This window comes from Carcharodon carcharias, chromosome 5 (genome assembly GCF_017639515.1).
Source record: "Carcharodon carcharias isolate sCarCar2 chromosome 5, sCarCar2.pri, whole genome shotgun sequence".
Taxonomy (NCBI): Eukaryota; Metazoa; Chordata; class Chondrichthyes; order Lamniformes; family Lamnidae; genus Carcharodon; species Carcharodon carcharias.
The window spans coordinates 178,576,913-178,597,878 of NC_054471.1; positions in this window are offsets into that span (position 1 = coordinate 178,576,913).

Below are 20,966 nucleotides of genomic sequence, written 5' to 3' on the forward strand. Positions count from 1 at the left end.
CTTAGCACTAATTTAATTGTCCTACTACATAAAATATACTATGCATTTCCCTTTGCCATTGACAATTTTCTATATAAAATGTTATATAACATTACTATGCATCAATTAAGTCTGATTTATAGATCATTTCTCATGCCAACTTAGAATATATCATAGTGGTTTCGTTTATAACATCCAGTTGGGTTTAACATCATGAAGAGATGTAGACCATTGATCATTATCATCAACAATCACAATTGTTAGCATCACTGGAGTTTTTATAGATTCATATATGTTGACACACAAATTAAGATTACAAAACAAGACTTTCCGTACTCATATATTGTACGATATTTTGGCAAAAGAGGCCTTGGAAATTGTATGGCACTGCACCCATTTTATTGGAACCTAAAGGCCCCATATGGTGAGTGGCATGCACACACTTGTGCTGTGGCAGGAGCATGGATTTAGGCATCCTATTACTAGGCTGATAGTCACCTTATGCTCCTCTAAGGTACAAAAAACCAACAGGAAAGGTGAAGCAACTATGGCTAACAGAAGAGGTTAAAGATTGATTTAATGCAAAGGAAGTGACTTATAAGGGTTGCCAGAATAAGCGCTGAGCCCGAGGCTTGGGAGGAATTTAGAATCCAGCAAAGGGTGACCAAGAAACTGGTATAGAAAGGGAAAAGAGAAAATGAATGCAAGCTAGCAAGTAACATAAAGGCAAACTATAAAAGCTTCTTTAGGTATGTGAAAAGGAAAAGATTTGCAAGGACAAATGTGGGTCCATTATAGGCAGAGAAAGGAGAGTTTATAATGAAGAATAGGGAAACGGTGGAGAAACCAAACAATTACTTTGTGTCTGTCTTTACAGAGGAAGATATAGAAAATCTCCAAGAAATACTAGGGAACCAAGGGACTTGTGAAATGAGGAACTGAAAGAAATTAGTACTAATAAAGAGGTAAAGACAAAAAAACTGCGGATGCTGGAAATCCAAAACAAAAATAGAATTACCTGGAAAAACTCAGCAGGTCTGGCAGCATCGGCGGAGAAGATAAGAGTTGACGTTTTGAGTCCTCATGACCCTTCGACAGAACTTGAGTTCGAGTCCAAGAAAGAGTTGAAATATAAGCTGGTTTAAGGTGTGTGGGGAGGGCGGAGAAAGAGAGAGAGAGAGAGAAGTGGAGGGGGGGGGTGTGGTTGTAGGGACAAACAAGCAGTGATAGAAGCAGATCATCAAAAGATGTCAACAACAATAGAACAAAAGAACACATAGGTGTTAAAGTTGGTGATATTATCTAAACGAATGTGCTGATTAAGAATGGATGGTCGGGCACTCAAGGTATAGCTCTAGTTGGGGTGGGGAGAGCATAAAAGATTTTAAGATATTTAAAAATAATGGAAATAGATGGGAAAAGAAAAATCTATATAATTTATTGGAAAACCGAGGTTTTCCACCCACAGTCGTTGACAGACCCCTCAACCGTGTCCGGCCCATCTCCCGCGCATCTGCCCTCATGCCTTCTCCTCTCTCCCAGAAACATGATAGGGTCCCCCTTGTCCTCACTTATCACCCCACCAGCCTCCGCATTCAAAGGATCATCCTCCACTATTTCCGCCAACTCCAGCATGATGCCACCACCAAACACATCTTCCCTTCACCACCCCATCGGCATTCCATAGGATCGCTCCCTCCGGGACACCCTGGTCCACTCCTCCATCACCCCCTACTCCTCAACCCCCTCCTATGACACCACCCCCATGCCCACGCAAAAGATGCAACACTTGCCCCTTCACTTCCTCTCTCCTCACCGTCCAAGGGCCCAAACACTCCTTTCAAGTGAAGCTGCATTTCACTTGCATTTCCCCCAACTTAGTCTACTGCATTCGTTGCTCCCAATGTGGTCTCCTCTACATTGGAGAGACCAAACGTAAACTGGGCGACCGCTTTGCAGAACACCTGCGGTCTGTCCACAAGAATGACCCAAACCTCCCAGTCGCTTGCCATTTTAACACTCCATCCTGCTCTCTTGCCCACATGTCTGTCCTTGGCTTGCTGCATTGTTCCAGTGAGGCCCAACGCAAACTGGAGGAAAAACACCTCATCTTCCGACTAGGCACTTTACAGCCTTCCGGACTGAATATTGAATTCAACAACTTTAGGTCATGAGCTCCCTCCCCCATCCCCACCCCCTTTCTGTTTCCCCCTTCCTTTTTTTTCCAATAAATTATATAGATTTTTCTTTTCCCATCTATTTCCATTATTTTTAAATGTCTTAAAATCTTTTATGCTCTCCCCACCCCCAATAGAGCTATACCTTGAGTGCCCTACCATCCATTCTTAATTAGCACATTCGTTTAGATAATATCACCAACTTTAACACCTATGTGTTCTTTTGTTCTATTGTTGTTGACATCTTTTGATGATCTGCTTCTATCACTGCTTGTTTGTCCCTACAACCACACCCCCCCTCCACTTCTCTCTCTCTCTCTCTCCACACCACCCCCCCCCCCCACCCCACACACACACACACACACACACACACACCTTAAACCAGCTTATATTTCAACTCTTTCTTGGACTCGAACTCAAGTTCTGTCGAAGGGTCATGAGGACTCGAAACGTCAACTCTTTTCTTCTCCACTAATAAAGAGGTAGTGCTTGAAAAATTAATTGGACTGAAGGTTAATAAATCCCTTGGATCAGCTGAGCTACATCCCAGAATGTTAAAGGAGGTGGCTATAAAGAGAGTGGATGCATTGGTTATCTTTAAAAATTCTATAGATTCTGGAAAGGTTCCTGCAGACTGGAAAGTAGCAAGTGTAACCCCACCATTTTAGAAGGGAAGGAGAGAGAAAACGGAGAACTACAGACCTGTAAGTTTAAATGTTATTAGTAGGAAAAATGTTAGAATCGATTATAAAGGATGTGATACCTGGACATTTAGAAAATAATGATATGATTGGGCAGAGTTAGCATGAATACATGAAAGTGAAATCATGTTTGGTGTTTTTGAGGATGTTACTTGCAACATAGATGAAGGAAAACCAGTGGATGTGGTGTACTGGAATTTTCAGAAGGATTTTGATAAGGCCCTACACAGGAGGTTAGTAAACAAAATTCGAGCACATGGGATTGGGGGTAATATACTGGTATAGATTGAGAATTGGTTAACAGACAGAAAACAGAGAGTAGGAATAAATGGGTCATTCTTAGGATGGCAGGCTGTTACTAGTGGGGTACTGCAAGGATCAGTGCTTGGGCCATAGCTGTTCACAATCCGTATAAACAATTTGGATGTGGGGACCAAATGTATTATTTCCAAATTTGCTGATAGTATAAAACTAGGTGAAAAGGTGAGGTGTGAGGAGGATTCAGGGGGGCTTCAATGGGCAAGTTAAGTGAGTGGGCAAAAACAATACAGATGGAATATAATTTGAATACATATGAATTTATCCATTTTGGTAGAAAACAGAAAGACAGAGTATGATGTAGATATCCTTATTCATGCATCACTGAAAACTAGCATGCAGGTGTAGCAAACAATTAGCTATTGTTACAACCTGGTGAGGGTGATTGAGCTGGCTCCCCTTCTATTCAGCCCCTCAGTTGGTCACAACAAAATTTTTAAAATTTATATTCCCCGTAAGTGCCTTTTCCAATTCAACTATATTTATTTATTAATAAGGAGCCAATTAAATCAGACTTTCATGAGTCAAAGAAAGAGTAAGGGCTGCATCTTATCTATGTTGGGTAGGCTGGGTGGGAATGGGCTGGGACAGGCGCAGAGCCGATCATCGCCCACAATCGGCTGCGTGCCACCATTTTATGTGGACAGGCCAATTAAGGCCTGCCTAGCATGACGCACAGCCGGTAGCGCACAGCACTACCTGTGCGAGCGAGGGGGAAGAGGGAGAGTCGGGGCTTGCACTCTTTCATGCATGCACGTGAAAGAGCGCAGCAATTTCCCTGATGCTTGGAGCTGCCTCAGGGAGATTAGGTTGATAGTAAAACTTTTTAATAAAGGAGGAAAAATAATATTTAAACATGTCACAATGTGACAGTGCCACATGAGCTGGGACATGTTTGTGAATTGTGCAAAATTTAATTATTATTTTATGAAACCTTCAGGAAACTTCATCCCGCCTGTGGATGAGGTTTCCTGAAAAACGTGAAGGCTGCTTGGGTTCTTCGCCTGCCTGGCAACCTTAAGGTTGGATGGGTCGGCATTGCTATAAGTTTAATTGTTTTTTAATGGCCTTAATAGGCCATTGACAGTTCAGTGGGCGTGCAGCTGCCACCAGCGTGTGCTCGCCAAACACAATATCTAAATGATACGCGATGAAGTTGGGATGCACTTCAATATTCGACAGCAATATTCTGGTCTAAGTTTATTAGTTACTAAACCTGAGAACACAGATAAAAGATGTAAGAAAGTTAGAGTCCAATAAAAAGTCTAAAAAATATACGATTATGCTCTTTGCTTGTCTTTGAGGCATAGATTGTTGAATGTTGCGGACATTTGAAGTTAATTAGTTTCCTGTAGAATTCTGGAGTTAATTTTGTTCAACTCTGCACTTTGCTGAAGACACTCTTAGCTTCAGAGGGAGAGTGAGAGAGATTTTTACTGCTCTCTTCCAGCAGCGTTTTCAGATGACTATGATGTTTCTTCTTCCTCCTTCTGAGTCTGCTTGGCACAACCAGTTTTTAAAACTTCTGTCTGTATATTCCCAGAAAGGAATTCGATTAGCATGTCTTGCAGTCAACGTTGCAGACCAAGTAATCCCATTTTTTGACCTTTTCATCTCTAAAACTTTTGACATATTTCAAAATAGAAATCAATAGGAGCTGGGGTTGTTTTGTTCCACACAAGGGGTTCTGAATGTCTGATGAGTAACTGGATGGTTAGAAGTTCCCATTGACTTGATAGAATGATAGTTGATTAAAGTTGCCTTCCTTTCAAGAGTGTCCCTGTTTTAAGAGGACTTTGACACCACTGCGCACACCCTCGCAAACCCCAGATGTGAAATTCCATGCAACAGATCTGCAATACAACTCATATAGAAACATTTGAGAGAAGTAGTCAACTTACAATATCTGACATTAGGTGACATATGGCAGCAATTTTTTGACCAGTGCCTTTTCATATTTTTAGACAGATCTTCTTTAAACAGTTCAATATGCCTATGGTTAGCGGGTGAAGTTATAGGTAGATCTCACTCAGTCACAGTTTCCTGTCATTATGACAGATGGCAAATGGTATGCTGGCCTTCTTTGCAAGGGGAATTGAGTACAGGAGTAAATATGTCTTGCTGCAGTTTTATAGACCCTTGGTGAGACTGCACCTGGAGAATTATGGATAGATATTTTTCTCCTTGTCTAAGGAAGGATTTTTAAAAATCATTTTATAGGATGTGGGCATCACTGACTAGGCCAGCATTTGCTGCCCATTCCTAGTTGCCCTTAAAAAGGTGGTGGTGAGCTGCCTTCTTGAACTGATGCAGTCCCTGTGGTGTAGGTACACCCACAGTTCTGTTAGGAAGGGAGTGTTAGGATTTTGACCCAGCAACAGTGAAGGAACGGTGATATATTTCCAAGTCAGGAGGGTGAGTGGCTTGGAGGGGGCCTTCCCGGTGGTGGTATTCCTATCTATCTGTTGCCCTTGTCCTTCTAGATGGTAGTGTTCGTGGATTTGGAAGGTGATGCCTAAGGAGCCTTGGTGAGTTCTTGCAGTGCACCTTGTAGATGGTACACACTGCTGCTACTGTGCGTGGGTGGTGGAAGGAGAGAATGTTTGTGGATGGGATGATCAATTATTGACCATGTTCAAGACAGAAATCGATAGATTTCTGGATACTCTTGACATCAAGGGACATGGGGATTTTGACAAAAATGTTGTAGAGGTAGATGATCACCCATGATCTGTTTGAATGGTGGAGCAGGGTTAAGGGGCTGAAAGGCCTATTCCTGCTCCTATGTTACTATGTTAAATGGACTCTAAACATTTTATAATCCGTTTTTCAAGAACATGTTTATCCCATTGAAAACTGAACTCAATTTCACAAACCTTTATCCTTCCATTTGTCATAAAATTTACAAAGCAAATAAAAACACAGGTGAAATTTATGATTTTCTTTTTAACATTGCATTTCTATTGGTTGAACTTTGCAAATGCATTTATAATTAAGTTATTCAATGATACATTCAGATTAGAAAGCATTTAATTAGGCACAAAATGTAAATCATCCAATGACACAGAGGTCATTGTTTATTTTAATAGGAGTTGTGATATAATTAAAATGGTCATCACATTTGCCCTTCTGATAAACATTCCTATCAGTGCAGAACACGTATCACTTTGTGAGCATGCATTTAAAGCCAGAATACCAAGGCAACAGCACAATTTTATCAGATAGTAAATTCAGTCCAATCTCTCTATTGTTTGTTATTACCATATTAAACATAATAACAAGCCTTTTACAGGGTTGGAATAGTTTTCATTTTCGTCTGAAATATAAAGGTTTTAGTGTGCTGCTGCAATTGTGTTAGCAAATAGCATTGTTCTGAATACTGGTACTGGAGCTTTCTGTTGCATTACCAACAAGCTTATTTAATTTCTCTTTTTCACTTATGTTCCGTTCTTAAAGAGGCAGGCACAGGGATCGTGCCGTGTAATTAACCCACACTTGCTGATTGCATGTAGGCAGCACACCACTTTATGCTGCCTGCTCATTTCAATGATTTCATTTTCCAGTCAGCTCTCCACACTGCTGATTGGCTAAATACTTCAGGTGTTCAATATTGTGAGTGGTGAGCTAGCATCAATTAATGCTAGCCTGCACTGTTAAGGGGAGGTGCATTCTTGCTGGAGCAGGTGCTGACAATTGAGCAGGAAGTAAATTTGATCTGAGAAAGATTTGAATGGCAAAGATGGCAGACAGCGGGCCCCCAATTTTTCTTACATTGTGCTGATCTCTTTGGTGGAGCAGGTGAAAAGGAGAAGAGGTGTGCTGTATCTGCAGGATGACAGGAGACCCTTTGGAGATACCGTCAAAGGCAGTGGGAGCAGATAGCTGTGGAGGTCAATGTCAGGAAGTCAGTACCCTGAGGTCCCGGATGTAGCGCCACAAGAAGTTCAATGATCTCACATGAGCGACTAAGGTTAGTGAATGTATCTTCAAATGCCATATCTAGCAACTGCACTACTAGCTTCACACACTGCTCAATTCACAACACCCTGATCTCAATCGATCAGGATGCAAACCTAATATTCATATGTATCACTTCACCATTGCTCATTTGAACTGCTGCAAACCTCACATCCACATCTCATAGTGAGCACACACTGTCAGCTACTCGACCACTGCTGTTAAATCCTCTAAATGGATTGTATGATGATCAGTAACACTTCCCTCTCTTAGGCAAAAGAATGTGGTGCAAACTGGAGGCAGCAGGACCTATCCAGAAGGGGACAGGTGCTCTTGCATGTCCTAATCCTGAGGAAGAGGTGGCTACCCATTATTGGGAAGGACTTTTGCTGTGTTGTGGCCATTGAAACCATCACTGAGAATGTTATTCTCATACCTAATCCTCCATCTCACATCACACTGTCCTCTCAACCCACACTCTCTTTTCTGATTTGCACATAAACATGCACCCCTGATTTAACCCTTTCCACCTCCATTCCTGCATGTCAGCCTTACCCTTTTGTCCAGGCTGTGGAGGTGTAGTTTCAGCATGGCAATGGTCTGCTTTATCTCATTGCATGTGGCAAGATGGCTTTTATTGTGTGCATGCTGTGCTTGTGTGTGTGGATTTTGCACCTAAGTCATCAGCCATGTTGTCAGCAGATAGCCTTTCTTACCCATTAGCCTTCTTTGGTTTGCTGTGGTGATTCAATGCACAGCGACCTGCTGAAGAATAAAGAAATCATGACCGCTGCCAGGATATCAGGCATTGACCTGCATGATGCCCTGCTTATGGATGCACACAACTGGCTGTAAAGGGAGTAGAATCCCTTCCTGTTCTAGTTTAGGGGGAAGTTGATCTGAGGACCTGCAAAGTGATGTGTGCAGCCAATGGCACCCTGCACAATAGGGGAACCTGCAGTCCTAGTGAAACTGTGAGCTTGTTTTGCCTGCTTATCTCTGGCAAGAGAGAATGAACTGTAATTCCCTCTCTTTTAATACAGCCTCAGTGACATCCCTTGCACAAGAGTGAATGACAAACTGAGATGTTACAAATATCTTCAGCTCCAGCCTGGAAGGAGCCAGGCCCATGATCACCTTCATCGCCATTGGTAATGCAATCCTCGCCTTGCTCTGACATTGGAATTGTGGCTACAGCAGATGGCAGACTTCAGTGAGGATGTCCTTATTGAAGCATTGAGATCTCACACGTTGTTCCTTACTTGAGGTTCAGGTGGGACAATTGACCCTTGAACATCCTGATTAGATATGGTTTCCTGCTAAGAACCCTTATCCCGCTCCTCCTCTTCACTTTTCCTGCAGTTTGTTCTGCTCTGTGTAACCTCTGCTCTTTCTCCAAGTCATCCTGCAGACCAAGGAAAAGGCCTATTACTGCACCCATATTGGGAACAAGTGTTTTGTCCAGAATACTTAAAGTCAGCAAAAACTCCTGCAGCAGCTGCCATACCACTCACTTTAGCAACTTTAAACAATCATAGAAAGCATCAAACACTTGTAGTTGGATGGAAATGAACCCAATTTCCTGTCCACAATATCTTCAGGGAAAAGTGCTTGGTAGAGAGAAGAGCTGGAAGAACTGAAGGTCACGTTTATTACAGTATTGCATTTTGAAGTGATTTACGTAGCTTGAGTTATGTGTTTAAAAGAAAACGAAACTCGTTTGCCAAATCTTTTCATGAAGGTTGTGATCTCGCCATTATGTTTACCCATCACAATATTGTCGTTTTCACGTACTTAGCTAATTCAATGAATTTATTTGACTTGGTAAGTAATGCCCATAATAGTTCAAAAGCAATGTTCGACTTAACACTTGACCAAATTGCAGGGTTTTTTTTAGCACTGGTGCCAATGATGTTTTAACAGCAATGCTATCAAATAACTGTTTATATATTGGTGTTTGATGTCAGTTTTCATGTATGATTCCCTACATTGCAATTCAACTATGCTCTTGGTGTCTGCTGGTAAGTGAAGCCTCATTGTTTCCTGACCATGAAAGAGGGAAGTTAAAAAATGGATTGTTTTTTAAAGATCTAAATGGCAATGTGCAAGTCTCATAGGCTCCAAATGTCAGATGTCAAATGTCAGATTAGACCGATAGAACAGTTGTTAATTACTGTTCCCAATCTGATGTGAATAGCTTCCCAAGTAAAATTAAAATCTTATCACGCGAAACCTAAGATTACAAGATGCTTATCAGAAAATGATGTGTGTGTCTGAAGAATTGTCAATTAGGATTACAGTCTCATCTTTACTACTTTTACTAAAGACCTAGAGTTAGATGTTGGGGGCATGATCTGCAGATTTACAAATTATATTATGGTCTGTACAAGTGTTTGGAATATAATTGGTGATTGACTGCATCAGGCAAATTTCGATGCATTGGGGGATTGGGCTCATGTCTGGAATGTGAAATTTAATTTGGAAAAGCACAGAATTATGCATGTGGACAGTACCCTTCAGAGAAAAACATTCACGAAAATGGAGAAAGAAAAAGATCAGAGTGTTCTAGTGCATAGGTCTCTAAACATTCATGAACAATTGCCAGTGCAAACAGAGTGTTGGGGTGCATTTATTGGACAACTGATTATAAGACCAGGCACATTATTTTGTCCTTGTACAAGGTCTTGGTCGGGCCTCATAAGGAATACTCTGTCCAGTTTTGGTCTCCTCACATGTTGAGTGTTAATGAGGCTTTGAAAAGGCTGCAGAGAAGGGCCAATAGACTTTTTCCCAGCATAAAACATCTTAGTTATCAAGATAGGCAAAAGACCTGGGATTGTAAACTTTAAAGTGCATATGGGGTAATCAGATCGTGGCATATAAGATAATGAAGAGAATAGATTGCGTTTCCATTAATAGCTTGTTCCAATTAAATAGAGCAAGGAGGACTTAAAGTCACAACTTTAAGTTCAGATCTAGGTTAAACGTCAGGAAATCTTTCCTCCTTTCCCTTTTACACCCCTCACCATGCCCTCCACACCTCCTCCACCCGCCCCAAGAGAAGAGTGGATCTCTGGAACAGGCTGCTGGCTTTTGAACTCTTTCACATGAAAGCTGGACTTATCTCTTGCTGGTTGAGGCTTCTTACAAAATATAATTACTACACTCAAGTTGGGGCTATTGAGATCATCTGGATTAGTTTTGATCACCACAAGAGGAATTGCCCAGACCGTTTTTTTTTAATCAAATTGGACTGCATTTTTGATCGCATGGTTTTTGGTGGACTAGAGTGTATATACACTGTAAAACAATTAGCTGTATGATCCAGAGGATCTTTTCCTGTTCGTTTTCATTCGTAGGTTCATAATATATTTATCTGTAAATTTATATACATTCAAGATTTTTTCCTGCCTAAAGCAATTACTTAGGCCTGAATTTTTAAGGTGGTGGGGTCTTGTTTCCATCCATTCGACGAGTTGGCAGGATATGCATCCCTGCTGACTCCAACTGTCCTGCCGCCGATTGATGCTTCAGCGAGCGTCAGTCGGCTGTAGGCAGGAGTCCCACCCCTCACTTGGGAGGAAGTCCCGCCTTGGAGCGCTGCTGGACAATCAGATTGGCCGGCAGCTCTCCAGGCCCCGCAGTGACAGTGCCGCAGTGGACAGAAGAGGAAGTTTTAGAAGACATTGGATGCTAAGGATGGAATCATCCTAGCTTTGCAGGAAGCATGGTAGCGGGCGGGAAAAAGAACGTTTTACCTGCTGGCCGCAATGACAGCTTTTCACGCCGTATCATCCCAATCCCGCCTCATTAATCATGCATTCTTGGGAAACATGCCCTTTCAATGGAGGATGGGATCTCATTCACTTGCCATGCCATCAGCTCGCTGCTTCATCACACTGGGCGCCATATTTAAAGTGCATCCACATGCACACCTCTGTGCTTCCAGCACAAGACTGCTGCACAGATGACATGGTCCTGAAAGGCAAGAAGACGGGTGCACCGCCACCCCCACACCCCCTATTTTAATGACAACATCACTCAAATGCCTTTTGGATGCCATGGAGGCATGCAATGATTTCCTTTACTCCTGCTCTGGGCGAAGACCAGCTAGCAGGGTCACCAATCCAGCATGGGTGGCAGTGGCAGCGGTAGCGGTGGTCATTGCCATTGCCCTGCATAAGAGGACAGCCGTAAGAGGATGAATGAATGATCTCCTCTGTTCTTCCAGGGTAAGTCATTCTTCTCATCACTCTCAATCCTCATGCTCACAAACCCATCACACACCCACAAGGATCTCACATCTCAAGGGACAACACCGCTAACTCTCACACACGCCCTCTTTTCCCCATCAGGCTCACATCCTCTTGAGCTCATGTCCTCACCCTGTCCATGGCTCCGCTCACCCCACAAACATTCTATGCAGTGCCATGTGTCCTGCTTGCTCACAGTCCATCTGTTTTCATGCAGGAGAAGCTGGCTGACAACAGCAGCGAGAGGTTCCAGACTGGGGCTGGTCCTTCTCTAAAATTTTTCACAAATACCTTCTGTCCCGACTATGACCAACATGTCCCATTTTCTGACTTTCCTGCCTTCTTTCTACCTTCCCCCACCCCCAAGTTTGGCATGATTAGGCTCAGTCTCGATTGGAGATGGCGCTTCATCAACAATTCCATTGGTGTGACACCTGTTGTCAAATGAAGGGTGGTTCTATAATGGAAAAGAAATCCTGCTAATTTAGTTGCTATTGAATCTTCAGATCAGATTTGAATGTCTGAACTTCTCTCTTGGCGAGTCCATTTGAAGAAGGATGGTTTGAAGATGTTTTCACATGAACAATATCGTTGAGGCTTGTAAATCAGTTAAATTCAGCACTAGCGAATACTGTTCCATTATCTGATACTAACACTTCAGGTAGTCCAATTACAGCAAAACTTTGCCGTAGCTTGTCTATTGTCACTGAAGGTGTCGATGACCTCACTTTGTATATGTTTATCCATTTTGAATGAACGTCTATGATAAGTAAAAAACATTGTTCCCTAAAAGGTCCCATATAGTCGATGTGTACTCGTACCCACGGCCTTCCTGGCCGCTCCCAGGGGTGTAACGGAGCTGTTGCAGGTAATTTTTGTACTTGTTGACCATGCATACAACTTTGCACTAAGTTTTCTATTTGTCCATCCATTCGCGGCCACCACATATGGTCTTGTGCTATTGCCTTGTTTTTGGAAATTCTGGGATGTACACTGTGAAGTTCAGGTGACAATGACTTTCGTCCTTTTGGAGGAACAATAAAATACCTTCTTGGCTGGTTATCTTGTATCCGCTCTGGAAATACAATTTCGTTTCATCAGATTCATGTGTTAATGAGCAACCATAAAGGACTTGATTTCTCACTTTGGATAAGACTGGGTCTCGGTTTGTCCAATCTTAATTTGTTTAGCGCTTAGTGGTGATGAGTCCAGGAAGTTCAGTAACAAGACGAATTCCTGAGGAATTGGAACATCCTCATCTTTTACTTGCAAGGGTAAACAACTGAGTGCATCCGTGTTTGCAATTTGACTCCCAGGTCTATGTATAAAGATATACTCATACGCTGCTAAGATCAATGCCCATCTTTGTACTCTTGCTGAGGCTATAGGGGGTATAGCCTTGTCTTCACCGAATAGTCCTAATAATGGCTTGTGGTCCCTTATGTTAGTAAAATGACTACCATGTGCATATTGATTAAACTTCTTAACCTCGAAAATTATTGCCAGGCTTTCTTTTTCAATTTGAGAGTACCTGGTTTCTGCAGTACTGAATGTTCTTGACACATATCCTATAGATCGTTCTGATCCATCATCCATTCGATGGGAAAGCACTGCTCCCACTCCATAGAGAGATGCATCACATGTTAATATCAACTATTTTTTAGGATCAAAGTGTTCTGGAAGTGTCGATGATAGGACCAACTTTTTCACTTTTGTGAAAGCTTCTTCTTGTGATGTTTGCCATGACCGCCTCTGGTTTTTCTTGAGCAAGTAATACAATGGTGCCAGTTCTAGTGACCAAATTAATCAAGAAATGTCCATAGTAATTGATCATCCCCAAGAATGATTTCAGTTCGGACCTATTCTTTGGCTCTGGGGCATCTTTAATGGCTTTCAGTGTTTCTTCAACTGGACGTAGGCCTTGTGAATCTACCTTTTGTGACCTAGGTAAGTTACCTCTTTCACCTGGAATGTGTACTTTTCATTTTCAAGTCTCGCTCCAACCTGCGAAAAACGTTTCAGAACTTCTTCCAAGTTCATCAAATGTTCCTTTTCAGTGAGTCCAGTCACGAGAACATCATCCAAATAAACTACAACATGGGGTAATCCCTGTAGTAAACTTTCTGTGGGTTCTTTGGAATATGGCGTAAGCAGAAGATACGCCAAAAGGTAAATGGGTGTATTGGTACAATCCCTTATGTGTACTTATCATGACAAACTTCTGGGATACCTTCTCTAATTCCAATTGTTGGTAGGCATGACGCATATCTAACTTCATAAAGGCAACCCCATCTGCCAGTTTCACGTACACATATTCAATTTTAGGTATGGGGTGTCTACCCAATTTTGCTACTTTATTAACTGTTAATTTGTAGTCTCACATATTTGAATGCTTGTCAGGTTTGAGAACAGGTACAATTGATACTGCCCACTCTGAAAACTGCACTGGTTGTATCATTCCCAGTTTTTCTAACCTGTCCAGTTTGGCGTCTACCATATTCTGCATTGCATAAGGTACCGGTCTTCCCTTCATGAATCTTGGTGTTGCCTCTGGATCTACATGAATTTTTGCTTGTAGCCCCTCAATGTTTCCAAGTTCTTCCTTGAAAACTGAGGCATATTTTTGGTAGTAGCTCTGATAGCCCATTCGTTCTCAGTTGGAAAATTTCCGTCCATTCCAATTTAATTTCTTTCAGCCAGTGTCCATGGAGACTAGGTTCCTCGCCTACTATTACCATCAAGAGTAATTTTACTGTTTGACCTCTGTAGTGTATTGTGACTTTACATTCGCCCTTGACTTGTATGTCTTCTCCCATGTAAGTTTTCAACTTGGCATCAGTTTCTTCTAAATTCAGCTTATGTTCCCCATGATTCAGTTATTTAAAAGTGTGCTCACCGATCACCGTAGTGGCTGCACCAGTATCCACCTCCATTCTGAAAGGCTTCTCATTCACTCTCATCACTCTCATGGTTACATAGGCTCTGCTCTTCCTACCTTTAAATGATACAATTAATAGTTATCAGAAGCTATTACTTCAGGCTTTTCGATGTTGTTAATCTCACTGGGTTTTTCATTTTGTCTGAAAGTCCGCCTGAATTTATCTTTACGGTATCCCATGAGGCATCCATTTCAATGGCAGAAGAAATATTAAATTTTTTAAAACTGTGATTCATTACAAGGTTGTCCGCTTCCACCTCTGTTACTATTATGCCATGTTTTTGCTGCTAACTTATCCCTTTTAATTTGTCTGCTAGTGGTGGCTATTTCCTGCTTCTGAACAAAGCTTTGCATTTTCGCGCTCATTTTGGCTGAGGTTCCCTTTCCAATGTGGAGGATGGTGCCATTTTGCGCTCCTTGTATGGTTTCTGAGTCTTGCATTGCACCTTCCATTGCCAGAGCGATTTCCAATGCCTTCTGAAAACCTAGATTTGTTTCAGCCAATAATTTTGTCTGAATCACATTTTCTTTTATACCGCACACCAAATGATCTCTAAGCGTATCATTGATAGATGTACCAAACTTGCAATATTCAGTTAATTGCTTCACACAAGCAACCCCCGCAGATCTGTTTCTTCAGTTAAGTTTAAACTGTTGCATCGTAACCAACGGCTTGGACTGGTAATGATTCTTTACGAGATTCACTGAGACATCAAAACTTTTCGAGTCTGGGGCACAGGGTGCCAACAGATTTCAAATTAATCCGTATGTCTGACTGTCACACGTGGATGGAAGGATAGTGCGCCTCTTCCCCTCCCCCACAATGCCATTTGCCTGGAAGAGGAACGCGAGGTGTTCAACATAGTGAGACCAGTCATCTGAAGTTGGATCGAAAGGCTCTGCCCTTCCAAATTACAACATGTCCTGAGGGGATTACTCGGATGCTCAGAAGGAAATTTTCATTTACTTATGACTACTGTGCAAGGTAAGGCCCGATTTCCTTCGCTCTTCCTTGCTTTTGGGCTGGAGATGTGGATGTGGATAGAGCTAAGGGACAGGCTGGTTGAGGGTGTTGGTCACCATAATTTTTTCCGTGGTTTTTTTATGCTTTTACTCTCATTGCACTTGGTTTGTTGGGCTGAAGGATCTGTGTTTTATTGCTTGTTTTGGGGTGACCAAGTTGGTACAAAGACAGAGAACATCCGGAGATCATTGTTAGAATAAAAACATGCTATTTATTTACAAACGAAACTCAGCAGCTACACTTGTGTGCTCATAACTTAAAACTCTGTTTTCACTCATCAGCGTCTAACTCAAGACTCTCTCACACAGAGGTAGCTGCGCTACTCTGCTCTTGGGTATTAAGATCATGTGACCTTACATTACAATACTTGTCTTAAAAGTATATTACATATCAGATTACTGCAACCCCCTTTAAGGCAATGGTCCAAAAATAGATTTTAGATTTTAACAGATCCAGCAAATTAACACAATACCTTGGACAATGGAATTCCAAATGGCTTTTCTCCAGCTTCAGTTTCAGTAGACAGCAGACTTATGCACAAATACTGGAGGCTTCATTAAGGCTATTTCACATAATTCAGTTAGATCTGCAATTGGCCTTCTCCTGATACATAGCCTCATTCTCCTTTATATGTGTTTCTTTTTTTAATATATAAGTTCTATTGTTTCATATGTCTTTGAAACTGTACTTTCATCACAATATACAAACTTTCACGTTACTACCATTTACTGTCAGAAATCTTTGCGAAAAATAAACACATTCCTTAGCCTCGCTTATCTGGCTAGTTATGAACAAACTAAAACCCCTTTGAAATCCAAATCTCCCTTCACCTATGTAAAAATGCAAATTCCTTTTACACCTTACATGCTAAGCCAGCATCCATGTTTACTCATTGGCATGTCAAGCACCTAGTTTCTTTTGATGAGTTAAAGCTTGCAGTCTACTTGACTCCAAATGTAATTAAATCACACACAACTATACTTACCCCCATAAAACTACTTCACAATAAACCAGAAAAATATTATGAAACTTATTATACTTTCATAGCAGGGGTCTAGAACAAGGGGTCACAGCCTCAGGATATGGGATAGGTCATTTAGGATTGCGATAAAGAGAAACTTCTTCACTCAGAGGGTGGTGAACCTGTGGAATTCTCTACCACAGAGGGCTGTGGAAGCCAGGTCACTGAATATATTCAGGAAGGAAATAGATTTCTAGACTCTAAAGGTGTCAAGGGGTATGGGGAGAGAGTGAGAGTATGGCGTTGTGATAGAGGATCAGCCATGATCATGTTGAATGGCGGAGCAGGCTTGAAGGGCCAAATGACCTACTCCTGCTCTTATTTTCTTATTTCTATGTGAGGATCCTGCATCACATCATCTCTCTTTCAATGCAAATTGAGTGCTCTCTCTCCTGTTTTTGACTCTGCAGGCTTGCATTAATTATTTCTACTCTAGTTCACTGGAGCTATGTCAAGTGACCAACACCCTCAGCCTGCCAGTCCCTTAGCTCTATCCACATCCACATCCACATCTCTAGCCAAGAGGAAATAAGCAGCCTGGAAGACCTGCCTCAGCGCTTACCCATACCCTTCATCAGTGCAGAGAAGCAGACCTTGGTGGGACCTAGATCTAGAGCAGGCTCAGGTTCACAATCTGGTGGTCACCAAACGCTCATGTGTCTGCAGCAGGAGGAAGCAGATTCAGCCAAGCACCCCAGCACTCGGACTGCTGGGAAAAAGACATCTGTGGGAAGGATGGCAAGCGCCATGGAGACCCTGGTTCAGCAGAATGCAGAAATGTGCACAGACCTACCCTCCATTGCAGTAGCCATGGGTGAGTTCCTGCAGTGGCAATGTGAGAGGGAAATGGGGCACCTCAATGTCCCTCCAGGTGCTTTTCCCCTCAAGGAGTCAGGCCAGGATCCTCGGACACCCGAAGGGAGGATGAGCGACAGCTAGATACCCCTCGGTCATTCACTCAGGAATCTCAGAGGCTGTCCTCTCCCTCCAGGTCCCTTTTGCCTGTGACCCCCTCAACCTCGTCCTCTGTCACTGCAGAGGGAGTAGCCAGCCCAAGGGAGTACAGCCAAAGCAAGCCGGGGTCTCCAAGGCCTCGGCTCTCCAGAGGTCCCATGCCAAAAATAATCAGAGGCAACAGGGTTGACCATTGCACAGGCTGTTCCCAACCCTACTGCAGATGTCAGGGCAACACTTAGAAGTCTAAGGCATAGAAAAGATAAGTGATTCTGATGTGCTTCATGGGCCATCCCCCTGCATCTCCCTTCTCAACACCCCCCTACCCGATCCCACTAGCAGTTCAGCTGCACGCAACCAGCCCATGAGTAATTCTGGAGGGAGAAGTGTGTGTATGGCAGGGTGTCTCAGAGCCCCGTGCAAGCACTGTCCCACACATACGATTCCTTCCTGTATCACACTCATCTCAATGTCCTGAGCATTTTCAATGCTGCCTGCTGGGGTTCGCTTTCAATTGCCCATCTGAGCTGACCCGTATCTCCACCCAACCACTGATCACACTCCCATGCAGCACCTGTCCTCACCCTGCACGACCCTCGTTTCACTGACGATTTAGCCAGCATGGTAATGGAAGGTCTGAGGCATGGCAGTCAGGGTTTCAGGGGAGAGGTCAGGTGGGAGGGAGCTCCAGAGGCCATCGGAACTTCCGGGAGGCTGGGTGATGGTATGGGGTTTGTGGGGGGTGCGGGTGGCGCCTGACTTTAGAAGGGGGCTTCCGATGGAGGCACTCCCCCTCCCATCTAGGATGCAATTTTGATGCATTTTGCGTTTCTCCCAGGGGGGATCAATCCTCTCACCAGCCTAAAAATTGAGGGAAAATGGCCCTTAAGTGGCCATCAATTGGGGCAAGGGTGGGCTTCCTGTCTGAGGCCTTGCCCACCCTGCGCAAAGTTGCTGTGTGGTCGGGTTGGGGAAAACCCAGAGGGAAACCCTCCCTTCAATTTCACGCTCCCCCACCCCCCTGTAAAAAGCCGCTGGTGGGTGAATGTAAAATTCTGGCCTTGCATATAGAGGCAGTGTCCAGACCATTGCTCTTTTTAATAAGAAACATATACAGACGCACATACTAGTTGATTACTCATGCAATTGTACACAGATGCTCAATACCAGGTGTAGGTTTTGTTTAAGTGTGATTCCAAGTTGGGGAACCCAAAGGGAGCAGGACCAAAGGAGAACCCCAGTGCTGGAGGCTGGGGCTAGGGGGAATAAGGTTGAGTGGGAAGGAGGAAGGAGGTCGAACAGAATTAAAGGGTGAGATTGGGAGGAGAAAAGTAAAGACAGAGGTTGGAGGTGAAGAGAAAGATTGACCTTGATTAGTGGCTGCAGGGGGAAGGAAGGTATAACATGCTGCTGACATGTTTCTCACCCTGCCACATGGGTGTTGGTGAGATGGTGCATTCTGGTAGAAAGAAGAAGGAGGCCACAAAGCGTTTGGATAATAACATTTTGAATGCAGTAGAGGAGCAAATGGGTACAGATACACCAATCACTAAAATTAGTTGTAAAGGCTGTAAAGAAGGCAAACGTAGCGCTGGGGTTCATTTCTCGAGGGATAGAATTGAAAAGTCGGTAAGTTATGTATCAAACCTTGGTTAAGCTACACTTGGAATACTGTGCATAGTTCTGACTTCCATACTATAAAAAGGATGTAGAAGCACTGGAGAGGGTGCGAAGAAGATTCATTAGGTTGATACCAGAACTGAGAGTGCATACTTAGCAGGTAAGGGTCATCAGGCTGGGACCCCTTGGAAGGCAAAGACTGAAAGGAGCCTGATAGAAGACTTTAAGACTATGAAAGGACTTGATAGGGTAGACTTAGAGAAAATGTTTCTAATTATGGTGGATTCCAAACTAGGGATTGTAAATATAATGATGGATTCTCCTGTTGTTTCCACAAACGACTATTCAGCAAGGAGACCATTTGTTCACTTTCCAGGTTGGCATCATCTCATGTGGTGTTAAGCCTAGCCTTGATTTATAGATCTAATTACAAATATTCCAAATGAAATCACTATTGGAGGGGTAAGCAAATTCATTGGTTTTGTGGGATGCTTGCTTGGCCTCTTAGGACCTGACTCTGTTCTCCTCAAAGATTGAGATTGATTGAGTCTGAGATTGATAAACTTCTCCATTTGTACCTGTCCAGGGTTATTTTTTTCCCCATGTACAAAGGTCCAACTTACAGGGTCTGAGATTGGTTTTCAGAGTGTCATTGTTCTGAGTTTAGGGGAGATGGTGGGATATAGCTTATTATTATGAGATGCTTCTTGTTTTATGCTTTTATCTCAACTTGGCAGTCTCTTTATTTGCTGCAAGTGTTTTATTACAGCATTATTTTTTTATACATTGGCATTCCTCAGTATCATTCCAGGCTTATCCTAGAGACATGTTTTCTTACGTTTAATTTAGAGTAGACAAAGGGATAAGATAAACTAATGTTTCTACCCACTTGAAGCCTACTAATTCCATCCATCTGAAATGGCCTAGAAGCATCAGCATTTCACTACAGATCGTAAAAAGTGCTCGGATCACATGAATCCTTGTCATAAAAAAATTTCAGACAGTTTTAGCTTCCACAACTAACTTTCAGACCTTTTTTTCCTCTTTGACCACTCTCAACCCTCAGCAGGTTCTTATCACACTCATTCATTATTATTAGCGCCTTGTCGTCCATTATGTCTTCTCATCTGGATATCAGGGACGTTATTGCTTCTATCAAGCATTCAACAGCCCCAGCAGAGTCATCCACAATGAGCTGACTGTGTTTGGTGTTCTGGATCACGGAACAGCTGACCAGCATCGAGCAGCTGTCTGCTGTGGCTGACGCAAATCAATGGAAGGAAGGGGTAACATGCCTGGTGAAATGGAAGGGAGCAAGGGAAGTTCTTGGGAAAATTTTTGAAAATAAGCAGTAAGATTTGTTGTTTATTTTCCTCACAACACTTAGGAAGCTGCACTGAAGTTAGGCCTACATATTGACTGGGTAATTAAATAGGCCTGGTGGCCTGCGAAAGAAAATAAATATCTAAAATTGTCAAAACTAGTTTTAAAATTCTGTTTGCACAACTGTTTCCTCAATCCTTTTGTCTATTTGTGCACGTTACAGGTCAAAATAGACCGGGGCTATTATAACATTATCTCAAGTGCATGGTTTATGTTCTCAACTGCACAGATACAGCACCATCAATGATCATTGTCCTGCTAGGCTATAGAAACAGGGAATTGAAGTTGCGATTAGCATGGCATGAGATAACCTTTTAGTGACAAAAGCTTTTCTTATTTAATGTAAGTTGATTTATTTCAGAGGCATTCCCACATTATTTTTCCAGAGTTAAAGAAGGAGCTGAACATTGCCAGCACAGTGTTGGTTTGTAGCTGGACACTGCTGCTGTTGAGAGTAATGGGGGCGCGGGCTCATTGATAACTAAGAAAGTCAAGAGCAGTGTGAACCAGCTGCTGCTGGATGTCATGGCGATGTGGCTGGCCCACTGCTGAAAAAGAAGAGCAAAAGGTGTCATTCACCTAACCCTAGGTTGGAGACGTGTTGACTTATGTGTGTGGCGATAATAGAAAAGCTGGAGGAG